The following is a 21,425-nucleotide window of genomic DNA, read 5'->3' as shown; positions in this document are numbered from 1 at the left end:
CTTTGGTCTTCCCCCTTGTGGAAAATGCATTCTGCCCCTTCGGTGTTGATCTTGAGGCACCAAGTAAAATCTGTGGCTGACATGATCGATGGGCAATGTCTCAGTGACACTGCTCTCTGCATCAGGGCTACTGAAGATGTCTAAGGGAACCCTGGCACTGTTGTGGATGTGCAACCAGTACTACCACAGTTACAAATTGCAGTAAATGGGAGTAACTGTGGTAGTGCTGTTTGTGCAACCATGTGCCATCAACAGTATCAGGGTTGCCTTACATATCTGTAGTACCCCAATGCAAACACAGATATGATGAATATTTATATACTGCTTTCCAACAAAAAGTTCCCAAAGCAGTTTACACAGAGAAATAAAAACAAATAAGTAAATAAAATGGCTCCCCTGTCCCCAAAGCGCTCATAACCTAAAAAAGAAACGTAAGACAGACACCAGCAATAGCCACTGGAGGAATGCTGTGCTGGGGATGGATAGGGCCAGTTGCTCTCCCCCTGGTCAATAAAGAGAATCACCACTTTGAAAAGGTGCCTTTTTGCTCAGTTAGGGACAAATCACAGTGTCACCAAGACGCTGTACGTTGCCAGTCTGTGATTGCTTCTACACTCTAGTCCTTTTGTCAAGAATTCCCGGTTTTTGTTTACTCACTTTTTATGAAGCATCCACATGACACTGCAGTTGGATCATTGTATTCCAGCATTTTCCATGTTGTCCTGTGTTTGGTTTTATTCAGATCTGATCTGTGGTAATATTTTTGCTATAACACTGATAGTATGGCATAACCTCTCAACTGTAGAAAGGCAAAGTACTTCAATGCTTGCAAGAGGAATTGTTCTTTCAGATTAATAATTTCCTATTTACAGGTTCAGCTTGCTTCACTGATTCCCAAGCAGGTGCAGTTGGGGGAGCAATCACCCTTGATAGTGTCAATAATTCTCTGCTACTTGGTGTGTATGTCAATTTTTTTGGTTTTGGTTTTTCCCTCTCTCATTTCTCTCCCTTTTCTTTGTTTTAAATTGTGAAATCACATTATTTTGCCATGAAAGGAAGAAAAATGCAGATGCAAGGATGTCGAGCAAGTAGCAGGATCCCTTTACTGTTCTCAGAATGCCCAGTTGATTTTTGTAGGTTGATTGTTCCTCCCAGCTGATTGCTTGTCCATGGAACAAATAATCCAAAAGATTGTAACTGGGTTGGGAAGGAGAGCTGAAGGGACCGCCTGACTGCTCAAGTTTCACTCCAGACTTGTGCAAAAAACTGAAAGAAAGAAGGAGGCCAGAGCTTTTTGGCTCCACTACTAGGACACATGTCCCAGAGATAATCTCTCTTCCTTTGGAAATATTCTATTTGTTGCATTGCACTCTGCATATAGTTTTCTATTTGCCTATTTTCACTCACAATACATGGCACACGCATGCACTCTCTGCACACATCCAGATGTTTCCCGTGCAGTGGCAAAATACCTCTGTTGCCAAGTCTTATGAAAATAGCTATGACATCCGTTATGAACCTCTAAATCTGTTACAAAGAACAAACACGGTTAAAAAAAGAAAAAAATAACATCTTTTTATTCTGAGCTTTAAGCATTCTTTAGCATGACCACAGTTGTTTTAGATTTAAGCAGCCACGTTGAGAGAGGATAAGCAGGAACAAGCTGCTTAGCACAACACTGTTGGTGTGGGCAGGACATAACATAATATTTTCCAGCACAGAGTTATAGCAAAACAAGTCTAGTTTATTAAGTCAAAGTTAAAGGAACAGTTAAAAGCAATAAAGGTGAAAAGCAGTTCTGCTTCTGCTGCTCTCCAGTTTCCAGTCGCTTTTCCAGACGGGAGGCTTTACTGTGGCAGGAAGTGCCTAACGTCGTTTTGAGCACTGCACCAAAGTGATACTTTTTAAGGACGCATATAACATGCTGCAACTGCACATTGCTGGGAGCAAAGCTGAATAATGCCTTTGGCGGTATGACGAGGAGCACTTTCTGTCACCATCCTGACATCGCGGTGAATGGTTCTCTCCTGTGGATCCCCACCACCGCCAAGCCTAAGCAAGTGTCGCAAAGCTGCATTCATTTGCCGTCTGGGAAAGCTCCTGGGCAGGAAACTGTGGGGGCTGGTGGATTTTTTTACACCAGTGGTTCATGATCAAGGCTGTGTATGGAGCCACCATGGGCCTTGAGGTTTTTGTGTTTTTGTTTTTTTTACAAATGTTCTATGTTCAAATTCTCTACCCCACCCCCATCCCTTTCTCTCTCTCCCCCCATGTCATGTGAGTGGGGGGAGTTCACTGGGGCCAATCCTTGACGGCAAGATATTCACAGGAGGTGGCCACCATCCACTTTATTTTGATGTGGGGCGAACCACTCTTGATTTCTGGGGGGGAGGTTAAAAGGGCAAAACCCTCCCCAAAAAGGCCTAAGTGACTGAGGCCGACCCAAAATAAAAAGTAGCAATATGAACAACTGTGTCTTCATAAAGCAGAGGGCAAGAGAGAATTTTCATTGTTAGGCAACTCAGATTCCAAGGGACACCGGAAAGGAAAAGAAATTGTCCTAACGCGTCTGTGTGGGTCCGTGCTACTCACAGGGCTGCAGCCTCCCCAAATCGCCGGCAGACCAGCCAGCCACTTCCTCAGGGCCCTCCTGGGGCAGACGGAGCCAGCTCAGCAAAGGCTTCTCTTCTGCAGGAGGTGGCTGAGATTGAAACCCCTCCCCAGCCCTCTGCACTGGTCCCTTGGATGTAAACTTCCCAGGCTCCCCCCCCCACCCTTTTTAGGAAATCCCCTCCCAACATTGCTGTACTGGGGTCTAGTCCTCCCCATCACTACACCCCCCTCGAGCATCCCCCTCCCCTTTATCTCTCCCCCCTCGAGCATTATTATTTATTTTATTTATATTGCGTTTATATACTGCCCCATCCAAAGGCTCTGGGCAGTGTACAAGAAGACATAAAAACACACACCATTTAAGACACAGTACTAAAAACACTATCAAAAAAATTCAAAACCATTTAAAACTAATTAAAATACTTTAAAAAACCATTTAAAGACCTTGGAAGGCCAGGCCAAACAAGTAAGTTTTTAGGGCTCTCTTAAAGGCCAACAGCGAGCCTAAACTGCAGATATCTGCCGGGAGTACATTCCATAGGCCAGGAGCAGCTACAGAAAAGGCCTGGTTCCGAGTTGCCATCAGACGTACCGGTGGTAACTGGAAACGGACCTCCTCAGACGACTTTAATGTGCGGTGGGGATCATAATGAAGACGGCGCTCTCTAAGATAACTTTGACCCAAGCCGTTCCGAGCTTTACAGGTAATAACCAGCACTTTGTATTTCTCCTGGAAACATATCGGCAGCCAGTGCAACTGTTTCAAGACAGGCATAATATGGTCTCTCCGGGTTGCCCCAGAGAGCAATCTGGCTGCTGCATTCTGAACTTACTGAAGTTTCCAGACTACGTACAAAGGCAGCCCCACATAGAGTGCATTGCAGTAGTCGAGCATGGAGGTTACCCACTGATGCAACACTCCCCCCTCAATCATCCCCCTCCCCTTTCCCTCTCCGCCCTCAAGCATCCCCCTTGTCTTTTTCTCTCCCCCCTCAAGCATTCCCCTCCCCCATCTCTCTCCCCCTCAGGCATCCCCCTCCCCTCGAGCATCCCCTCCCCTTTTTCTCTCCCCCCTTGAGCATCCCACTCCCTTTTCTCCCCACCCCCTGCAAGCATCTCCTTCCCCTTCTCTCTCTCTTAAGTCAGTTGGTTTGTGAGCAGGAAGCTGAAACTTGTGTTGACTTGTGTTGACTTCTGTTAAGGAAAAAGAACTGCTGAATGCTTCACTAAGTTCACCAAGGAATACCTATGGAGAAAAAATGGTGAGTAGGCCCACTGCTTAAACATTATAATTCAATAGCATGTCAGTGTGATGATGTGATAACACAGACAGCATTGCTACTCAGGCTCCAGCTTACCCTGCTGACACTCCCCGGCTTGTGTCCCTTCTTCTTGGAAAGGAATGTTAGCAGCCATTCCTCTTAATGCTCCCCACGGGGAGAACCATCAGATGATGATGGCTGGCCTTCTCTCATGTCCATTAGCTTCTCCCAATTAGCACCCATGTGGTTGTCAGGGGCCAGGGACCATGAGGCAAGGGAGGGTGGCCGTCCTCTGGCTGCTGGAGTCTGGGGGGCCACCAAGGCTCCCTCTTGCCCTCGCCTAAACCCAGCCAGAGAATGGAGTGCTCTCCGGCTGGGAGTGTGAGTCATGCCCCTCTTATCCCCAGATGGTGTTATACCGAAAGGCTGGCTGGGCTTGTGGTGGGGAAGCCCAGCCCTCCCACCAGTGTTTCAATGAAATGCCGACTGGGGAGGATGGGGCAGGGTCTGAACAGCCCCGCCCCTTTGTCCGACACAGGGGGCAGGGTCAATACTGTGGACAGGTCACGTCAGGCCCTCCAGAGCTCCCCCCGTCAGCGGTTCGTGGAATCACTGATTGGGGAGTGATTCCCCAATCCCTGGTATGGGCCCCACCCCTTGCACTTGATGTCAGATGTAGGGGGCGTGGCTTGGAGGATGCGCACACTTTGCACGTGTGATTGAAAATCCTATGGGGTGGGGGAGCCCCTGGAGGACTTTGTCCTCCTCTGGTCTCCAAAGAGCTCTCTAAGCCCATTTGGGACACAGGGAAAGGTTTGCGTGACTTAACGCGTGACTGAAGGCAAGGCTGAGATGGAGTTTCAGAACCAAAATAACAGTTATTGTGATGTTCAGTTTGACTAGAGGCCTATCTATCATCACACACCCCTTTTCTGATTGTGACTGTGTGTATGTGGGGGGGGGGGTTGTTCCTAGTGCAGCTCTTCCCACTGCATCACAGGCCAAGCCCAGAAGGATCCCTAGCTTCTGGCACAGCTTTTTCTTGGGTGGGGGCGGCACGATTGATAGCTGTAGGAAGCTTAGATGTCCCAGAAGCTCCCCTGGGGGGTCAGAATCTCTGTACCATGTTAGCCCACATTGCTTGAGCACCACTTCCCAAACTGACCATCTGCTTTCTGGACTAATGCTAAGAAGAACCCAGGCTTACACAATTGTGTGGCCCTATTTTAAAGTGGCATCCCTGCCTTGCCTGCGGCAATGTAGTGAAAACTGGAGGAAAAGACCTAGTGAATATCCTCATGATCCAAGCAGAGGTGGCCACTGGACTTGCCTCTTCAGCAGGGCTGTCCTTAGGAAGCCCTGGTGGGGTGCAGGGCGCAGGGCAAATCAGCCAGTGCAGGGACCACTTCCAGTTAATTCTAATGGGGGTTAAAATTCTAATGGGGGTTAAAAGAGCAGGGCCCGGGGTGGTTGCCCTGCCCTAAGGACAGCCCTGCTCTTCAGGAACATAAACCTGAATAAACATCTGCATCTGAGGACAGCATTCCATCGTTTGTTAGTTTTGTGGCCCCTGCCCTCTTCCTCCTCCTCCTCTCTGAGGTGGAATCCTTTATTTCCTCTGTATTTTTTCTTTGCTCTCCCATAGAACAAATTCTCCAGGTGGACATAGCTGGGTTGGGAAGGAGAAGTGCAGGGATCTCATGCCTGCGAATGTTTCACTCCAGAGTTGTGCAGACAGGGGACAAACACTCCGGCATGGGCAGGAGCACACCTTCCTGCTGCATCAGAGAGCAAGGTCAGAGGGTCCCCAAATATCTGGAGCAGCAGCTAGGTGCATGAGGGACACCAGTGGGGATGGGAAGCTTAGATGTCTGTATTGGCCCCGGGGCCCCGCTGGTGACCAACAGGTCCTAGGGCTCAAAGACAATAAGCTTACACCAGAGTAAATGCCAAAGAAGTTTTATTAGGTAAAGCTGAATAATACCTAAACAGGATTACAGATCAAAGATATTCCCTTCTGCTCGTCAGGAACTGCAGATGACGGTGGACGGACCCCCTGAAGCACCTCCCCAGGTCTCTAGGTCTATACTGAGGTTCAAAGAGACTGTGGTGTCCTGCTGCCTTTTTATACTTTTACAAGACTCGTCAACAATACCTGGAGATGGTCTGGTGGGTACACTTTATCAGTGGCATGTGTGAGACCCAAACACTTGACCAACTGCCAAGGACATGTTAATTAAGATACCGTCCTTGGTGCACATCTTATCTATCCTCCCCTCTGCAGATGGTCAGCTAGGGAGTATGTTTTAAGTAAACATTATCTCTGCCTTGCTATACTAATTGGCACAAAGATGTAAGATTCCAAAACATGAATATAGGGATGAAAGCAATTTCCACATCTTTAGTGAAAAACAAGATCTCAAGGTTACCAAAGTTTAAAATGAAACCCTTTATAGGTTTGAGTATAAGAAACCTATAAAATCCTCCATGTGCAGAGGGGGAAAGTGGATCACACCACTAAACCTCCTGGCCATACCTTCCGCAGTGCCACTACACTGTCCCAGAAGCTTCCCTGGTAGAAAGAAACTCTGCAGCATGTTAGCCTGTAGTGGGTGAGCCCGACTTCCAAAACTGACCGTCTGCTTTCTGAACTGCTGCTGCTGCGGAACCCATGTCTACACAACAGCAGTTTGCCCTGGGCTCAAATGGCTTTCCCCCTTGCCTTTGGCAGAATAGTTCCCTCCCTCCCTCTGCCCTGTGGGTGGTAACTTTGGTTGTCCTTCACCCCCTCACGACCTACTGACAGTTGTACAGATAAAAGTATTTGCTGTTGTGCAAAACCGCCTAGAAACCCTTAAAAAACAGACACATGGAGCAGCTCCATCTTTGAGACATGATTAGGAAACTCAGACCAGTTGTGCAATTTCTGAAACTAGTCCTATGTGTTTATTTCCACCTCCCACTTGGAAAGAGATGATGTGGATCTGTACTGTGCCAGCAACAGTTTCAACACGGCTTTTAAAAACATGCAGAGACAAAATATGCAGGGGAGAGAGAGAGAAGTTCTACAGGAACTTTTGTGCAGTTCAGTAATTCAAGTCCTGCAAAAGTTGTAATATCTTGTAAAAAAAATGACTGATAACAATGAGATAAGTAAAATGTGTTGTCCAGGCTCAACTAGAACCCAGACCCTGATCAAGAGTACCCACTTCTCCTCCCTTGCTCCCAAAGATGCTTCCCATAAACTTCACTGCTGCCCATCATGGAATCTTTACCTGTAATAGTGCTGTCAGATTCCCAGGCTTCTGATCGTCATGAAATGTGCCTCTGGGCAACGATGTATGTGTGCATAGACAAAATAAAAGGCACACGTGTGTTGTAGAGTGCATGCTATGCGTGTGAAATACAAGCACCTATGACTGTGCCATTCTGGATTTTTCTTTTAAAAGCCCTGGTTTCAGCATTCATTGGCATTTTCCCCTCCCTTCAGCATTCGAGTCTCCTGATACAGTCAACATGACAGCTCCACCTCAGCCAGCATACCAAGCCTATGCCTTTTGGACAGAGATCTGTTTACACAAGGGAATGGCTGCAGGATTCAGAGGCGCATCTAGATATTGGCATTCCCTGCTGCAAGGGCCCTCCCTTATTATTTATTTTTTAAAAAATATGCTGCTGCCCGGCCCCCGAAGGGGAAATAGTGGTGGTGACCGGGCAGTAGTGGCGGGACATCAGGGCTTTGGGGAGCACCCCCCCCCAGGAGGCATGAGGCCATGGACTCCCGCCCCATGGTCCGTGCCTAAATGCGCCACTGGCAGGATTGCTCACTTCTCCTTAGCAAGCAGCCAGATCCTCAGGGTTCTATATGTATAGGAATTAGTCTGGTGAACAGGAAGACCCAGGGGAAAAAGGGAGATTTGGTTGCATTCAGAATAATGAATGTAAAAATAAATAAATAAATAAATGTAAAAATAAATAAATAAATAAAAATGCAATTGTTTATTACTTAGTCCAGCTACTCACAGGTGTTCAGCAATCCACAGGAGGCATTTTAGACTGGAAGGTAGGGAGCAGGGAACAAAATATATTCAAGATTAAATTTCAAACAAGTAACATAAACAAAGTTTTAAGGGCATGAGCTGAGGTTCCTTTCTTCTGCCTTGTGAAATCTTCCCTTTGAGAAATGCCTTAGAACAGTTGGACATGGAACCAACCAGAGAGAGGGGAACTTGACCTTATATTCATGTATTTATTAAGCGTATTTATTTACTGCCCCAAACTCAGATCTCTGAGTGGCTTACAATAAAATAACAAAAATTAAACCAAGACTTAAAACATTAACATTTTTTAAAACAAACCACAGTTTCTACTAATCTAATTACAAGATTGTAAAGTGTGCCATCAAGTCGATTTCGACTCCTGGCACCCACAGAGCCCTGTGATTTTCCTTGGTAGAATACAGGAAGGGTTTACCATTGCATCCTCCCATGCAGTATGAAAGGATGCCTTTCAGCATCTTCCTATATCGCTGCTGCTCAATGTAGTACCAGCGGGGATTCAAACCAGCAACCTTCTGCTTGTTAGTCAAGCATTTCCCTGCTGTGCCACTTAAGGTGGCGATGAACATATATATATGCCTTGAGGGTCCTTTTGAAAGCTGTCAGAGATGGGGAGGCTCTTATTTTCTGCAGGGAGTGCATTCCAAAGCCTCGGGGTTGCAAAAGAGAAGATCCATCCCAGACAGGCTGGCAACTGCAGACTGACTGACCTCCCCAGATGATTTCAATTGGTGATGGGCTCTACAAAGGAGGAGTTCTCTTAAATGCCCTGAGCCCAAGTTGTTTAGGGCTTTATATAGTAGGTTATAACAACACTTAGAGGTGGGTCTCCTAATCAGTGAGACCTGCTTTTGCCAGGTTAGTGGGGAGAGCGGGCTAAGCCCGCTCTCCCCGCAGATGAGCAGGGTGTTGGAAATTCTCTGTGGTGAGAGAATCCCTTTCTCATGATAGCAGAGTGCACAGAGGCACAACACAGCGGAAATTTAGTTAGGCATGCGTGTATGCTGAGAGTAAAGTAACTTGGAGCCAATTCATAGTTTCAAATCAATATAAAAGGCATTTATTAAGGAACTCCATTCTAGATAGGAAAGTGAGGAGTTAGGATCTCTGATCTATCTATCTAGCTAGATGCAGATGGATTCTGCATCCTCTCTGCACATTTGGTGCAGGGAGAGGAACTTGCCATGTTGCAAGGTAGGCGGGCAGGTAGCAAGAGAGAGGAGGAGGAAGGAAGTTTGAATCCCCTGAGATTAGCAATCTACATATCCAAAGGGATAGTATCAGAGCAGTGGAGAAGTGATGACCAATGTCTTGACCCTCTAGCCCTCTGACTTACTAGTCTGTCCTCCACTGTCTGAGACAAGAGACAGTGCAAAGTCCTTTAACTTTCCAACACAGGGCGGGAGCCCTGGGCGGCCGGATTGGCCGCCCACACGACTGCCAGCTCTGTGATGGAGCTGGCGGGGACTGGGGAGTTCGGGGGCTGCGTGGCCCCCAGAAGCTCCAGTATGCCTTGCACGAGCGTGCAGGGCATACTGGAGAGACTCCTGGAACCAGGAGGCAGCTTTTCAGCCTCCTGGCCGGGGGTCTACTTGTGAGTAGCCAGAGCTGCGCCGTGGCTAGTCATGATTTAAAAAACCGGGTTTGTGGAGCGCTCGCTCCGCAAACCTGGTTTAAGGGGGAGGGCTAGTTTCGCAGGTTACCCGCCAGGAATCCACCGGGCTTGCCTGCGAGCCCCGTGGTCAGGTGAAATAGGGCTAGGCTCATAGCACCTTCACCACCTTCGGAAAAATCTGTCTCCAGTTAATAAAATCAAAAGGAAAAGAAAGTATTTTACTCCCCTCCCCTGCAAAATGCACACTATCAGCTTCTTGTAAATACAGCAATAAAAATTGAGCAGAGTTCAAACATATTGATGCCCATGCGGCTGTCAGCACTGCCAGTTACTAAATTGTAGCAGATGAGCAGGATTCTGTGGGCAAAGGTCATATATTGCTGTAGAGGAAAGAGGCCTTGGACCTCTTGGGGTTTTGTTTGTTTGTTTGTTTGTTTTTTAAATAAGCCCTTGTGAATGAATTGTATTATTATTGGAATGATATTCCTAAAACCTCATCATTATTGGAAATGGATTGTGATTATAAAATGCTTGCAAATCCCTTTGCATGGAAAAACGGTCAGGGTCAAAAGTTCATGCCTGCTGTTTATTTTAGTTTCACGTTTAGACTGTCAGTTAGACATTCCGTTTTGGAGGGAAGAAGAATTCTGAAAAATGGAGGGAACTTTGTGGTATACTGATTGGATTGTTTGAAAAGAACTGTTGGGGCAATTTGTATATATATAGGAGGCTGCTTTAGCAGAGAGTTAGTCAGAAGTTAGAGTCCTGGAGAGAGAGAGTGAGTCTGGAGTCACCAGCTGAAGAGTGAAGAAGTTGCATTTTGGAAGTCAGAGTGGAGAGTCTGCAGTGAGAAAAGCTGGAGTGTGCAGAGAAAAGGAGAGAGGAGTCAGCAGGCAAGAAGTAAATGCTGGGAGGCTGAAGGAACTGGATCCAGTCCAAGTGGAGGAGCTGAGGCCAGTCAAAGCTGAAGAACTGCTAGCTCAGGCTGTGAGAGAATCAGTGCTGTGTCTCTAGCAAGAGCTGAAATCACAGAAGAACCAGGCTGGATTGAACCCCAGGCCCAGACTGTGACCAGGACAAGAGATTGCAGAAGGAAAAGCCAGCGTTGCTACAGGTGTTCATCAAGGACTCGTAAGTTAGGGCTCAGTAAGGGTCAGGTTAATGGATGTGTTTTTGACCACATTTTATTTGTTCCTTATGCTCTTTTGATTAATGGTTGTTAACTTCCTTTCCAGTAGGCTTATGAGATCACCCAGCATTCTTTGTGTGTGTGTGTCCGTTTGTGTGTGTCCCCTCCCTATCAACTTCACAGTGCTTGGACCAATATAAACCAAATTGGGTACAGTTGTAGGGACACATAGGGACACCTCAATGGCATAGTTTGTGATGACGTCATCCACCCCAATCCAAGATGGCAGACACATAAATTTTTGAGGTGCAAGTGGGCTAACTTGTGAATTGCCTAACCGATTCGAACTAAATTTGCTACAGCTGTAGGGACATATAGGGACGCCCAAATGGCGTGGTGTGTGATGATGTCATCCACTCCAATTCAAGATAGCGGCCATGTGGTGCAAGAGGGCTAATGGGTGGACTGTCTAATCAAATTAAACCAAATTAGGTACAGTTGCAGTGAGTGACACACAGGGACATCTCCATGGCATCATTTGTGATGATGTCATCCACAGCGATTCAAGATGGTGGATGCATAAACTTTGGAGGTGCAAGTGGACTAACTTGTGAACTGCTTAGCCGATTTGAACCAAATTTGCAACACCTGTAGGGACACCTAGGGACACCTCAATGGCATAGGTTGTGGTGATGTCATCCACTCCAGTTCAAGATGATGGACATGTAAACTTTTGTGGCACAAGTGCATTAACATGTGGGCAGTCTAACTGATTTGAACCAAGTTTGCTACAGCTGTATGGACACATAGGGATGTCCCAGTGGTGTAGTTTGTGATGATATCATCCACCCTGATCCTGGATGGTGGACATGTGAACTTTTGAGACACAAGTGCAATAAGTTGAGGACTGTCTAACCAATTTGAACCAAATTTGGTACAGTTGTAGTGAGTGACACACAGGGACACTTCAATGGTGTAGTTTGTAATGACGTTATCCACCCAATCCAAGATGATGTTCAAAATACATGAACATTTGAGGTGCAAGAGATCTAACTTGATTTGAACCAAATTTAGTCCAGTTGTACAGACAGTGAAAGGAAAGTAGTCTGATTAGTTCTTACTAGAACAACTTGTTTGTTGTTGTTCCTAGGGCAGCTCTTCCTACTGCATCACAGGCCAAGCCCAGGAGGTGTGTAGTTACTGGCACAGCTTCTTGGGGCATGAGGGACAGCTGCAGGAAGGTAGTTCTGAAATCAGTATTATTATTCTCGTATTGTAGTGAGGACTGAGGCTGGGAGAGATTCTGGCTTCCCAAATAGTCTGGGAGCATATGTAGTTTTGTGGCAAAGTTGTGAGAAATTTATATGGGTGGTTTTGTTTGCTTTGAAATCCTCTCCAGATGAAGAATTCTCCAGATGAAATCCTTTCCTGTGTGTCTGTTCTGATAAGCCAGGACCCCAGCTAACATTTAACAGTGTTAAAAATCACCTTTTCTCCTCTTTTTTGGTATGTAAAAAAGGCACCATAATTCTTCATGGTGTCACCCTTGCATGTGTGGCACATGGCTGTGATGACATCATCAAGATGGCCATCACTCACATATTAAAGCTTATTATCTTAGTAATTATTTGGCCAATTTTGTTGTGTAAAGTGTCATTGGAAAGGTATTTTCACAAGCAATAAAACGTGACCATATGATATCTGGTTGTTTTTATTTTGCCTTTTTTTACATACCAACAAAGAGGAGAAAAGGTGATTTTTAACACCGATGTTAAATGTTGGCTGGGGTCCTGGCTTTTTCTTAATCAGAACAGACACACTGAAATATTGGGAATTTGTTTGCTCGGGACAAACTTAAATATCATTATTTCTGTGGGTTTACTCTGAGAAGGACTAAGTCAAGGTCCTGGCCATTGTGTATAACAAGGCTGCAGGCCTATACACACTTTCCTGGGACTCCAGGTGACAGGTAGCTGGAAAGAGGAAACTAAGGCCATCGTAACCAATGTCCTGAGGTCTACTACTGCGATTTTGAGATTCTTCTTTTCGGCAGGAGGCAGATATGTTCCAGCTGCCATTAAGGCCTTTTAGACTAAGGTAATCTCACAGCTTCTTTATGGTTCACAACCCAAATAAGAGCCCTGATGCTAGCCCAGATGGATGCATTGCCCTCTGTGGTATTAAAGGGTAGATTTAGGAGGGTTCCTTTTTTGGAGAGATTGTGTCCTTGTGGGAATGGTGATGTTGAGACAGTATGTCATGTGCTTTTGTATTGCTCATTTTATCATGATCTGTGTCTTAGACTTATTGCCCCTCTTGTTTTTAGATATCCAAATTATTCTGATGAGTTTTATATAAATGTATTTCTTTCTGATACGTATACCAATGTCTCACATCTGGTAGCCAGATTCTGTACAGCTGCGATTAAGTCCCGCATACAGTGTGTCAGAGATGGTTTGGTGAGAGTGCTAAATGCATTGAATTTGAAGGTAATCAGCCAACCCATTGATTTTTAATGAATTTTTAAAGAAAGTTTTAAAAGAATTTTAAAAGTGCTATAAACTGCTTAACAAAAAGGGCAGGAACTGAAGGCCCCACTCTGATCATTGTTCGTGCCCTGTTTGGGGAAAATTGTGCCTTGCCTTCATATAAAAGGAGCATCCCTCTGCCTTTTGTACCGCATGTTCAAAGAATTCCAGAATTAACTCTATGACTGGGAAACACCCCTCTATCGGATGCACAGTGAATCAGCCACACCCAAAGTGCTCTTATTATCTAAAATGCTTGAATGAATAAGTATCATTCTCTGTGTCATTATGATCAAGTCGGGCTGATGGGAGTTGTCCCTCCGGCTGTAGTTGAATTACAAGTTTGCCCACCCTGATATAGAGTTTTCCAGCCGTTCCAGATACTGGAGAACGCCAGCTTCCAGCTGCTTGCCCTGAAGACCAGATCCCCTCATACACCACCTTCAGTAGGCAGGCGGTGCCCTCTCTGTACCATGCATGCAGGGAGCTTGTGTCACGCATGCTGCAGCCACACCAACCTGAATTTCACTACAGATGTGTGTGTGGACCTGCTATAGTGAGATGTAGACTGCTTTCTTGTCCCTCACAGTGCACTGGTGGGGGCCAGAGAAAGAGGGGATCTCATCTGCTTATGGTGGCATGGCTAGCCCTTCCCCAGGAGCAAAGCCTAGGTGGGCTGTACTACATCTGGAGCCCCTGGACACACACTACACAGCAGATGAGCTGTTGGTGGTCATCATGGTAGTCATCAGGTGGAGGAATGGCTGTCCAAGTATCCAAACCTTTGCCAAGGCTTCCTGGACACTGACAATGGGACCAGCATGCTGAGGTAGCATTCCAGCTGAAGGTTGTGTCCATACACTGTATGGAGCACGCCCTGCACCTGGCCTCAAGGAAACTAGGGTGAGGGAATGTAGAGGGCTCCCCCCGCCCACAGGGCCTGCTGCTGCCACGACTGCTCTTGTGGAGGAGTCCGCAAGATAGCGGCCTACTTCCACCTCCTTGAGAAGGGTAGCCAGATGCTCAGGGAGAGGCAGCATGAGCTTGGCCTGCCCCAACACGTCATCCCTAGGGAAGTTGGGACACAGTGGAACTCCACCTTTCTCTTGCTCCGATGTCTGCATTGGAAAGGGGATTGAAAATGAAACTGCTAATATTATAATGACCTTATACAAAACTATGGTGTGGAGTAAACTTGGAGTACTGTGTACAATTCTGGTCACCACATTTAAAGAAGGACATTGTAGAACTGGAAAAGGTGCAGAAGAGGGCAACCAAGATGATCAGGAGCCTAGAGCATCTTCCTTATGAGGCAAGGCTACAACACTTGGGGCTATTTAGTTTAGAAAAAAGACAACTGCGGGGAGACATGATAGAGGTCTATAACATCATGCATGGTGTGGGCCTGGATAGAGAGAAATTCTTCTCCCTCTCACATAACACTAGAACCAGGGGTCATCCCACGAAACTGATTGCCAGGAAATTTAGGACCAATGAACAGAAGTATTTTTTCACACAACGCATAATCAATTTGTGTAATTCTTTGCCACAAGATGTGGTGACAACCAACGACCTGGATGGCTTTAAGAAGGGTTTGGATAACTTCATGGAGGAGAGGTCTATCAACGGCTACTAGTCGGAGGGCTACAGGCCACCTCCAGCCTCAAAGGCAGGATGCCTCTGAGTACCAGTTGCAGGAGAGTAACAGCAGTAGAGAGGGCATGCCCTCAACTCCTGCCTGTAGGCTTCCAGTGGCATCTGGTGGGCCACTGTGTGAAACAGGATGCTGAACTGCATTGGCTTTGGGCCTGATCCAGCAGGGCTGTTCTTATGAGAAGAAATGCACAGTGGAGCTCAGATGTCTCTAGTATGTGTGTAATATTTCCTTGGTGATTGTTTGCTGTGAGATGAGCTCCATATGTCTGTCCTGAAACTAACCAAGTAGTGTTCCACTCGCTGCTCTGGTCTGCTGGTGGCCTCTGTGCTCTGCCTGCAATCTGCATTCTACATTGCAAGATGTACACTCAGTCAAAATGTGGCTGAAGATGAAGAGCTTGTTGTTCTGCCTGAGCATGCTATGCTTGCAAAAAAGGCGGCTGCTGATGTTGCAACTGAGTCATAATTGTGTGTCTTAGAGTGTGGGAGAGCAACCCGTGCCAATGATGCTGCAGCATGGGCAGGGCACCACTGTCTGGCTGGCAGAATCTGTGTCTGTGTCAGTGATTCTTTTTCGGATTGTGTTTTGTGCCGTATTCTGTATGGGGGCTTGGGAGATTTCCCTTTTTTGTGTATTCAGTGGTGTGGCAGTTAGTGGGGCTATTCTCACAATCAGCAAAAATCGGGCTAGGCTCTCCTAGCCCGATTTTTCCTGATCGCGTAAACCACCGGGCTTGCAGGAGAGCCCGCTTCCTTACAAGCGGCTAGCCCGCTTTTGTAGCCCTCCCCTTATCCCGTGTTTGGGGAGCAAGCACTCCGCAAACCCGGGCTTCCCGATCGTGAGTAGCCGCGGCACAGCACCATGCCATGGCTACTCACGAGGAGACCCCTGGAGGGGAGGCAAAAAGCCGCCTCCCGGCTCCAGGGGTCTCGCCAGCATGCCCTGCGTGCTTGTGCAAGGCATGCTGGAGCTTCCGGGGGCCAATCGGCCCCCGCTCCCCCCAGCCCCTGCCGGCTCCGTCACGGAGCCGGCAATCGTGTGGGCAGCCGATCCGGCCACCCAGGGCTCCCTCCCTGCTTGTGTGCTTCCTCCCTGCTCGCCCAGGGCTCCCTCCCCTGCTCCTCATTAGAGGAGGTGACTTGCAACAAAATGTAGAACGTGGTCCTCACCTCCTCTTGATATGGCCGCAACCACTTCAAATGAGGCAACCTGAAGCTATATGCCGAGTGCAAATCTCCTACTCTCTTGGCAAAAAAGCGGAAGGATTTTTTTTTAACGGAGGCTACGTTATAGCCTCCCATGTTGTGGGATCTGGGTTAGAAGATTTAAGCCCTATTGGCATTTGTATTGCATCCATTCCATCCAACAGGCATTTCATGTTGTTAATTTCAACATGTAACCTAATTCTTCTTAAACACTCATATACCCACATTCTGTGCACCCAGCTTGCAGAAAGAAGATTGGGGTGAAAAGAATAAGACAAACTGTAGCTGCCTGTTTTATACATATTAAATAATAAAGAATTGTTGTTTGAAAACAGATGTTTTGCCTACTGAGGAGAACAGCACATGGTACCAGGAATGGAATACAAAGAAGTGAAGAAGAAGGTAAGAAATTGCCGAGGTGGTGGAGCATTTAAAAATTCCCCCCAAACTAAAAATCCCTGGTAAAGCTACTTCCTGCGTGGGAATGGAGATTAAACAGAGTTTTGAGATATGTATGAGCAGAATCCAAGGGAAAGAATTGTGGTATGCAAGGAAAAGGCCATGGAGTGGAATCGGGAATGTGAACAGTTTAATGAAATAGATATTGTGTATAGCGAGGCAAGTGCAGATTGCTTTTCTGTGGTCTTGTTGGGGGCTGTTTGTTAGCCCATCTCTACTTCAGGAATGGAATACAAGTCACTAAAGCCCCATTCAAAAGCTGGCCTGGATCAAGGAATGGGTTAGCCAAAAACACCACAATATGCAAGTAGCAAGCTATGCAGGCAGAGCGGATGAGCAGGAAATAGCTGGGAAGGAGGCTATGGATGTACTAATAGCATGCAGCTAAAACAGGAGATAGGAAAAGCTGTGTGACTCTTGTGTTTGCAGAATATTGCATACCAAAACAAGGAAGGCATTTGGGAGATATAAATCCACAAAAGAGTTCCACAAGAGGCTGCATCTTTTGAGAAATTCCTCACAGATTTAGGACTGTAATTCTGGGCAGTTTATTGAGTCTATAATAAGGATTCAGAATGCAATAGGAACTGGAGATCTAAAACTACCAAAAACCAAAAGACTTTTAGATGATCTGCATTTGACCCTAAACAAAGCTGTAAGACTCTGCCAGGTAGCAAAGACTAGTACTCTCCAGTCTGTACAGATCACAGAAGCCACAGCTAGAATGACTGATCCAGGTGGACAGCAAGCAAAAGGCCAGGCAAGGAGAAGACAGGGAGCAAGCAAGGAGAGCAAGCTTTTGCACAGGTGTTCCAAAGGATAAGGCTGCAAGTGAAATAGAGCACTTCATTGTAAGAAATTGGCATCAAATACTAAATAGGCAATGCCTTGCACTAGAACAGTGGTGCAATGCATGCAAACAATTTAATGATTTTGCAATCAAAAGGAGCAAGCACAGAGTAGACAAAGCAAGCAAAGTAGTGCAATTAGGACAGTATAATCAGTAAGCTTATGGGATCACCCAGTATATTGTGTGTGCGTGCGTGTTTGATGCTATCTACACAATGCCTAGAACAATATGAACCAAATTGGGTACAGGTGTAGGGACACATAGGGACACCTCAATGGTATAGCTGTGATGACATCATCCGGCCCAATTCAAGATGGGGGACACATAAGAAGTGCAAGTGGGTAACTTGTGAACCGCCTAACCGAATTGAACCAAATTTGCTACAGCTGTAGGGACACACAAGGATGCCTCCATGGCATAGTTTGTGATGATGCAATCCACTCCGATTCAAGATGGTGGATGTATGAACGTTTGAGGCACAACTGGGCTAACTTGTGAACAGTCTAACCAATTTAAAACCAATTTGGTACAGTTGTAGTGAGTGACACATAGGGACACCTCAATGGCATAGTTTGCGATGATGTCATCCACCTCAATTCAAGATGGTGGGCGTGTGAACGTTTAAGGCTGAAGTGGGCCAACTTGTGAGGATTATAATTATCAATTAAGATAATAGTGAAAGGAAAGTAGACAGATTAGTTCTTACTAGAACAACTTGTTTCCTTCATCAAGTAATCTTAATTTTACTTTGGACTATTACAGAATGCTCTGGTCAACCACAGTGCCTTATATCGGGGAACCTGTTCTACACTCTAATACCATCTCTTAGGACTCAACTGGGGAGGCCTGGTGTTCATGGAGTATGGGTGTACAGAGTTCCTGTTAATTGTAGGCCCTCCTGTTTGGCTAACCAGGTGTGTTATTTGCCCAAATACAGACACCTGGCTTTATCTCAAGGCTTAGTATTGTCCCCCAGGGACCTACAAACAAAATTAAGGTTGCCTGTTGCATTATCTGGTTACCTCTGGGAATGTTCACCATGAACTTTCCCACACAGGACTTCCAGCTCTCTGAGTATCTGATGAGGGAAGCCACTTTGAATGAAACCCGCAGCATTAGGGAAGCAGCCTCTTCCCTCTCTACTGCAAGTTTTCTTTTGTGTAGGTTCACACGGGAGGCAGGATGCTATGCCTCCCTTTCCCCCAAGAGTTTAGTAATTAAAGCACCCTCTGTGGTCTGGCTCTGTTGAAGTCCATACACACAAACACACATACACACACCTCTGCTTAATTGGTGTGTGGATCAGATTGCCTGTTAGCCATCAGCCTTGGCTTTTTATCCCCTCCCCACCCCGTCAGGACCCCAACATACACAGAAGTCCCCAGCATGTGTCAGCCCTCCTGCAGCATCAGCATCACTTCTGTTTTTGCAGCCCCATCCCAGCTTGGATGGCATGCAAGGAAATGCTCATTTTTGCAAAAGACTGCCAATCCTCCTCCCAGATCTCCTTCCCACCCCTCCAAAAACTTTCAAAGAGCAGAAAGCCTGAAAACTAGATGTTCAACTCCTTGCCTCAGGGTGAAGGCCAGGCAGCTTTGTTTTTGCTAGGTGTGACTTGCTCTTACCATGCAAATTTAGAGACTGATGCCAGTGCTTTGTGTAGGATTTTCCAGGAAACTTCACTGGAAAACCAGCATTGTAAAAACTCAGATACAAACCGGGATGAGGAGAAGTCCAGCAGGAAAAGCCTGATTTGTGTGTGGGGTGCTTCCAAAGACATTGAACTGACCTTGGCAGGAATCCAGCTGTAGTGAAAACATATAGCCTGTCTCCCAGAGGAGATTCGGAGTAAAGCCCCTGTGTGCGAAAGCTGCAGGTGAAGATTCTTCTTCTATCTGTATTCCACAAAGATCTTTAATCATGTGTACGTAAATACATATGATTGGAATTCTGCTAGAACACTGATTTGCTTCAATCACTTTTGTTTGTGGGAAGTCCTCTGCTGTAGTGTGTGTGGGTGTGTGTTTGTGTGTGGCCATGAGAAGCTGTAAATTTGGTTGGAGCAGTGGTGACAAGGGAAGGGGTTCAACCATTTGCACGCAGACCATTTTTTGAGAGCAATACTGCCCACCCGGGGTCAAGAAATGTAGGCTCATTTCACCAGCCAGGCAAAAATTCTAGTAGTCAGATGGTTCCTCGGCCTATGGCGGTTGGTTCATGCTTGTTGTCAGGAAGAAGCTACGTTAGCCTGCCACCATGTATAAACACAATCATACATACAGAAGAATAATTATTCTATTTGTCAGACTTATATGTTCCAACTCTCTGTATATAGTAAGTGATTTATATGTTCCAAATGGAAATCATCACTTACCTAAATCTTTTGGCATTTTTGTCCTTCAGTATGTCTTACAGAATTTGCAATGAAGAACTACTAGTCAGTGGCTTTTTTAGGATCAAACTCTGGCACAGATAGTCCATTCAAACCCTTGTTTCTAGTGTTATGGGAGAGGGAAAACTTTTTCTCTCTCTCCACTTTCTCCACACCATGCATGATTTTATAGACCTCTATCATGTCTCCCTGCAGTTGTCTTTTTTCCAAACTAAAAATCCCCAGGTGTTGTAGCCTTGCCTCATAAGAAAGGTGCTCCAGGCCCCTGTTCAGCTTGGTTACCCTCTTCTGTACCTTTTCCTGCTGTAAAATGTCTTTCTTTAGGCAGGGTGACCAGAATTGTACGCAGTACTCCAAGGGGCTATTCTGACGATTGGCAAAAATCGGGCTAGGAGAGCCTAGCCCGATTTTTGCCGATCATAAGAACCACCGGGCTCAGCTGCGAGCCCGGTGGTTCTTGAGCGGTTAACCTGCTCAAGTACCCCTGCCCTTAGCCCGGGTTTGTGGAGCAAGCGCTCTGCAAAACTGGGCTCTCTGATCGTGAGTAGCCACATGATATGTGCTGTGGCTACTCGCAAGTAGACCCCCGGAGGGGAGGCAAAAAGTTGCCTCCCGGCTCCGGGGGGTCTCCCCAGTATGCCCTGCGCGCTTGTGCAGGGCATACTGGGGCTTCTGGGGGCCGTGCGGCCCCTGAGCTCCCTAGCCCCCACCAGCTCCGTTACGGAGCTGGCAATCGTGTGGGTGGCCGATAGAGCCACCCAGGGCTCCTGCAGTGATTGTCTGCAGGGAGAGCGGACTTAGCCCACTCTCCCCGCAGTTTCGGCAAAAGCAGGTCTCACTGATCGTGAGACCTGTCTCCAAGTGTGGCAGTACCATAGTTTTGTATAAGGGCATTATCATATTAGCAATTTTATTTTCAATCCCCTTCCTAATGATCCCTAGCATGGAATTGGCCTTTTTCATGGCTGCCACACATTGAGTCGACATTTTCAACTAGCTGTCCACCACAACCCCAAGTTCCCTCTCCTGGTCAGTCACCGACAGCTCAGATCCCATCAGCGTATATGTGAAGTTGGGTTTTTTTGCCCCAATATGCATCACTTTACACTTGCCAACACTAAACTGCATTTGCCATTTTGTCACCCATTCACTCAGTTTACAGAGATCCTTTTGGAGCTCCTCACAATTTGCATTGGGTTTCACTACCCTAAATAGTTTGGTGTCATCTGCAAATTTGTCCACCTCGTTGCTTACCCCAACTTCTAGATCAGGGTTTCTTAACCTTGGGCCTCCAGATGTTGTTGGACTACAATTCCCATCATCCCCAGGGACGCAGGATGGTGGCATGAATGGCAGGTGAGTGGTCCCCATGCCCATCGGGTGCAGGAGCACATGGCAGGGCACAGCCCCTGGATATTGGTAGGTATCAGTGGCCTGGATGTTACCACACACACACCCATAGCTATGTGATATGCCTGACTTGGTCTCTCCCTTCCCCTTGAATCCTCTATGCAACGCTGCCTCCATGTGGCACTGAGCTCACTCCCAAGAATACATTTGGAAAACAGGTTTTGTGACATTCATATGACTTCTCACAAATGTAAAATGGGCAGCCATTTGAGAACTCAAATACACACGTCTTACAACATTCAACAAT

The 21,425-nt window shown here is 46.5% G+C and overlaps 1 long non-coding RNA gene across 1 annotated transcript; it reads left to right on the top strand.

Annotated features, from left to right (window-relative positions):
• The first annotated feature begins 9,977 nt into the window (after window positions 1-9,977).
• On the top strand, window positions 9,978-20,124 carry LOC128330316 (uncharacterized). The gene is made up of 3 exons (XR_008310046.1): window positions 9,978-10,679; window positions 16,403-16,469; window positions 18,139-20,124. It is a non-coding gene; the product is annotated as an uncharacterized LOC128330316 (long non-coding RNA).
• The last annotated feature ends 1,301 nt before the right edge of the window (window positions 20,125-21,425 follow it).

The sequence above is a fragment of the Hemicordylus capensis genome, chromosome 6, assembly GCF_027244095.1.
Source record: "Hemicordylus capensis ecotype Gifberg chromosome 6, rHemCap1.1.pri, whole genome shotgun sequence".
NCBI lineage: Eukaryota > Metazoa > Chordata > Lepidosauria > Squamata > Cordylidae > Hemicordylus > Hemicordylus capensis.
Note: the sequence above shows the minus strand (reverse complement) of the source record. Positions and strands in the feature narration are given on the sequence as shown.